Source organism: Adiantum capillus-veneris, chromosome 2, assembly GCF_014529385.1.
Source record: "Adiantum capillus-veneris isolate H3 chromosome 2, ASM1452938v2, whole genome shotgun sequence".
NCBI classification, from domain to species: Eukaryota; Viridiplantae; Streptophyta; class Polypodiopsida; order Polypodiales; family Pteridaceae; genus Adiantum; species Adiantum capillus-veneris.
Window position 1 is genome coordinate 99960120 of NC_140932.1, and position 6000 is coordinate 99966119.

Here is a 6000-nt window from a genome sequence, read left to right on the forward strand (position 1 = left end):
TTGAAAGATACACACTAGAATAAAGAAAGCATCTTATGGCCATATTTATTCAATGCTTTCGTGTTGACAAGTATACACCAAGGACATAATTTGTCTCAGAATCACTGTACTAATTTACACTTGTTTTGTATGTATAGAATCTCTTATCTCTTGCATACAACCATCCTACCAACCATGGCATTATTGTTCTCTGCAAGAAGTTTTGAAGTTGCTCGGAAGTTTGCCTCCACATCTTTGGAAATATAAGATATGTCCCTCGCATGTTCCACATCACCCTATATGGAGTGTCATCAAAACTTAAGGTATTGTTTGCATCCAAATCCTCAAATATCTTCCAAATATCACTCAAATTTTTGTGATAAACCCTTGTAAATCCTAACATGATATTTGGAATTTAGAACTTTTTGTTACTCATAAACACCTTGAACTTGGTATACTACTCAGGAAAACATTTTTGTGTGATGCGTTATACCCTTGTTAAGTTATAGCAACTCTATATCCATAGCTCAAAGTATTCAGCACAAAAATCCAAAAAACTTTGTGCGTCTCATCACACCACATGATAAAATTCATCTTTATCCTCCACAAGTCGCATGTGTTGAGCCCAAGCTGGCATATAATCTCCATGTTTCATTTCAATTGTCTTGAGAAGTAACCCCTCTAGATCCAAGATAAGTACTCTTTTGATGTCCTTGAAAGCAAGTGGTAGGTGATAAGGAGGTGGTTGATTCCTTGGACAAGGTCTTGGATGAGGTTGGATGGATAATTCAATAGTTTTCTTCAATTTATGCCAGCATATAGCCAATCCATTTTTTTGTAATGATTCTAAAATTAAAGAACAAGAACACTTAATGCAAACACAACAATAGACTTGAGTTTTACATTGTCTACCCTAAGGTTGTATTAGATACCAAAATCCATCTATGATCTACTCATTAATAGAAAGAAAGTCAAATTAAAATCCTATCTCTTTTTTATGCTACACTCTCTCTTAGTCTCAATACCATGGAGTTCAACTAGACTTAGGTCAACTAATAACTACTACTTGTTGTTAAAGATATGCTTGAAGTGCATAAGGCAATACTCTAGTGTAGAATGGGTATTTAGGTCTCAAGGTCTACCACTTATCCAAGCAAATATCCATTTAGATATGGAAACCCAATTTTTCTTGATATAATGATATAGAGTGGACAAGTGGTGAATATTGAGACCCTTGGAACAAAACCCCCATGTAAAGCATGTCATGGGTATTACAAGTGGTGAGAAAAAATACCATTCATGATATAACCTTATAGGTTGGACAAGTGGTGGACCTTAACACCCAATTTCTCTTAATATTATGACATAGAGTGAAAAAGTGGTGAATCGTGAGACCAAACCTACTAGGGATAATAGGTTGGACAAGTGGTTGACCTTGAATGTAAATGCCCCATGTACAAAATATCATGGGTTTTGGGTATTTCAATGGAGCTTAGAATCTTGGAGACATGGTGGATCTTACTTCTCTCCATGTTTTAATGGAGCCTATCTAGGAGAAATGGTGGAGATTCCTTCTCTCCATGTTTCAATGGAGCCTAGCTTGGACAAGTCGTGGCCTTTGTTTGTCTCTATGTTTGAATATTGGTTAGCTTGGACAAGTGGTGGATCTTGGAATGAAACTCCCATGTAAAACATATCATGGGCATTTCAAGTGGCGAGAAAGGATACCATTTAAGATATAACCTTATAGGCTGGACAAGTGGTGGACCTTAACACATTGTTCTTATTAATATAATGTCATAGAGTATAAAAGTGGTGAATCTTGAAACCAAACCACTCATGCTACTAGGGATAATAGGTTAAAAAAGTGGTGGGCCTTGAATGTAAACCCCCCTATGTACAAAGTATAATGGGTTTGGGTATTTCAATGGATCCTAGCATCTTGGAGACATGGTGGAGCTTACTTTTCTCCATGTTTCAATGGATCCTATCTTGGATAAATGGTGGAACATCATTCTCTCCATGTTTCAATGGAGCCTAGCTTGGACAAGTGGTGGACCTTTGTTTCTCTCTATGTTTCAATAGAGTTAGCTTGGACAAGTGGTGGACCTTGGAAAGAAACCCCATGGAAATCATGTCATGGGCATTACAAGTGATGAGAAAAAATACCATTCAAGATATAACCTTGTAGGTTGGACAAGTGGTGGACCTTAACATATAATTCCTCTTAATATAATGACATAGAGTGGAAAAGTGGTGAATCATGAGACCAAACCTACTAGGGATAATAGGTTGGACAAGTGGTGGACCTTGAATGTAAATCCCCCATGTACAAAATATCATGGGTATTGGGTATTTCAATGGAGCCTAGCATCTTGGAGACATGGTGGAGCTTACTTCTCTCCATGTTTCAATGGAGCCTATCTAGGAGAAATAGTGGAGGTTCCTTCTTTCCATGTTTCAATGAGCCTAGCTTGGGCAAGTGGTGGACCTTTCTTTCTCTCTATGTTTGAATAGAGCTAGCTTGGACAAGTGTTCGACCTTGGAATAAAACCCCCATGTAAAACATATCATGGGCATTTCAAGTGGTGAGAAAGGATACCATTAAAGATATAACCTTATAGGCTAGGCAAGTGGTGGACCTTAACACATAGTTCTTCTTAATATAATGACATAGAGTGTACAAGTGGTGAATCTTGAGACCAAACCACTCGTTCTACTAGGGATAATAGGTTGGACAAGTGGTGGACCTTGAATGTAAACCCCTCATGTACCAAATATTATGGATTTAGGGTATTTCAATGGAGCCTAGCTTGGAGACATGGTGGATATTACTTCTCTCAATGTTCAATGGAACCTATCTTGGAGAAATGGTGGAGCATCCTTCTCTCCATGTTTCAATGGAGCGTATCTTGGACAAGTGGTGGACCTTTGCTTGTCTCTATGTTTCAATAGAATTAGCTTGGACAGGTGGTGGATATTGGAACAAAACCCCTTTGTAAAACATAGCATGGGCATTACAAGTGATGAGAAAAAATATCATTGAAGATATAACCTTATAGGCTGGAAAAGTGGTGATGGACCTTGACAAGTTGTGAAGGATACCATTTAAGATATAACCTTATAGGTTGGACAAGTGGTGGACCTTAACACCCAATTATCCTTAATATAATGACATAGAGTGGATAGGTGTTTAATCTTAAGACCAAACCACTCATGCTACTAGGTATAATAGGTTATACAAGTGATGGACCTTGAATGTAAACACCCCATGTACAAAATATCATGGTTTTAGGGTGTTTCAATGGAGCCTAGCATCTTGGAGACATGGTAGATCTTGATTCTCTCCATGTTTGAATGGCACCTATCTTGGAAAAATGATGGAGTTTACTTCTCTCCATGTTTCAATGGAGCCTAGCATTGACAAGTGGTGGACCTTTGCTTCTCTCTATTGTTTGAATAGAGCTAGCTTGGACAAGTGGTGGACCTTTTCTTCTCTCTATGTTTGAATAGAGTTAGCTTGGACAAGTGGTGGACCTTGGAATGAAACCCCCATGTAAAACACATCATGGGCATTTCAAGTGGTGAGAAAGGATACCATACGTTAGATATACCCTTATAGGTTGGACAAGTGGTGGACCTTAACACATAGTTATTCTTAATATAATGACATAGAGTGTACAAGTGTTGAATCTTGGGACCAAACCACTCATGCTACTAGGGATAATAGGTTAGACAAGTGGTGGGCCTTGAAATAAAACCCCCCATGTACAGAATATAATGGGTTTAGGGTATTTAAATGGATCCTAGCTTGGAGACATGGTGGAGCTTGCTTCTCTCCATGTTTCAATGAAGCCTATCTTGGAGAAATGGTGGAGCATCCTTCTCTCCATGTTTCAATATAGCCTAGCTTGGACAAGTGGTGGACCTTTGGTTCTCTCTATGTTTCCATAGAGTTATCTTGGACAAGTGGTGGACATTGAAACAAAACCCCCATGTAAAACATATCATGGGTAGTTCCAGTTGTGAGAAAAATACCATTTAAGATATAACCTTATAGGTTGGACAAGTGGTGGACCTTAACACCCAATCCTTTTTAATACAATGACATAGAGTGGACAAATGGTAAATCTTGAGACCAAACCTATCAAGATACTAGGGATACTAGGTTGGACAAGTGGTGGACCTTGAATGTACATCCCCTATGTACAAAATATCATGGGTGTAGGGTGTTTCAATGGAGTCTAGCATATTGGAGACATGGTGGAGCTTACTTCTCTCCATGTTTCAAGTGGTGGACATTCAATTATTTTCCCATACCTAGTTTAGACAACCCATATACTTTGCAACTCTAAAGGTTGGACGAGTGGTGGAGCTTTGTTTATTTCGATGTTTTAATGGATCCTAGCTTGGACAAGTGGTGGACCTTGGGAAAAAGTCCCCCCTCTACAACATAGCTAAGTTTTTGCATGTTTTAATGGAAGAGAGATTTAACAAATGGTGGAGCTTGCTTATCTCCATGTGGATTTTAGAACTAGCTTGGACAAGTGGTGGAGCTTTGCTTTTCTACTCTTCATAATACAATGACCTTGTGAAGGATTTGGGGGTGGCCTCTATAACACCTCCATACTCACAAGATATATGAGGAAAAGTAAAGTAGCTCTCACAAGAGGATAGGATCCAATCTCCACTCACAAACACACTCACCCTTGCATGCACAAAACCCCGCCTACACTCGACTAGCTTCCTTCTATACTGTCATAGCCCTAGCTATGATCGGCTGCAGTCAAGGAAGCAAAAAACGCACTAAATTTTGGGAAAACAAAGAAAAATCTATTCACTTTTGTTCATAAACACCATACCCTCACACCATCTCAGCAGCCCTTGCATATGCAAGAAGAGGCTTCATAGTCGCTCCCAACGATGTACACAAACCCATCAAAAACCATGCCAATCATGAGTTATACAAAAACTTATGATGCTCAGACAAAAAACTCAGAAAAAACCATGTAAAACATGGGGAAACAACCTCCCATTCACAACAATAACAAGGGGCTTTCACTGCCAAACCTGAGTAGCAGGCACACGCGTACAAGAGAGCTCCACTTCACGCAGCTTCCATCACCAAAACGAGAGAAGAGGGGTGAAAGTGCAGAGGTCACCACCCATTTTCATGTCCTTCTTGATGAGAGACACTCTCTCCAATCAAGGCTCCAGGCCCTCACACACACACACACGGGCACCTCCACTACACAACCCCCACGCACCACCGCAGACTGCAGCAAGAGAGGGTTTCTTCTTCACAGCTGAAAACTCCCACTCACTCATGACCCCAAGCTGATAAATGTTCATTTTTTCTTCATATTTTTAAATCACTTACTCACACTTTTAAGTCTCGACACTTCTATGTACAAAAACAACAAAACTATGTACCCCGCACAACTGGCACTCATGCATAGAGACAGCTGGCACACACCACCTTTGTACACTTTGTACAAGCATGCTTTATTAACATCCAAGAGGTCCAAGAGAACCAAAAAACATCTTGCAAAGACTTTGGGGAGGTCGGCACCATTTCGCCAAAACACATCACATATTGCCCCCCCAGCAAGCATGGAACACTTTCATGTGTTTCATGTGCATACTTTCACATCATTGTAAACATTCTCCTATTTTTCATGCCATAAAAGACCCAAAATATAAGATAAGAGCTAAAATAACATAGATTCTCTTACCATCCACCTCCATGTTGCATCCAATAAACATATGCATAACATAGTAGGAGCTTCTCCCACCGAAGCAAAATCCCATATGCTATTGACACGAGACATTTGTCTTTTCCCTCTATCATACACATAATTTTGCATTGAATCCAAGCCAACAATTTCATGCTTCAACTCATACAAATCACTGATTTCAAATATATCCATCAAAGCTTCTACATTCTCAACCATAATTTGTCTAATCAAGACATTCAAAGTGTCCTTGCATGCCAAACCACAAAAGAGTACTTTCTCTTGC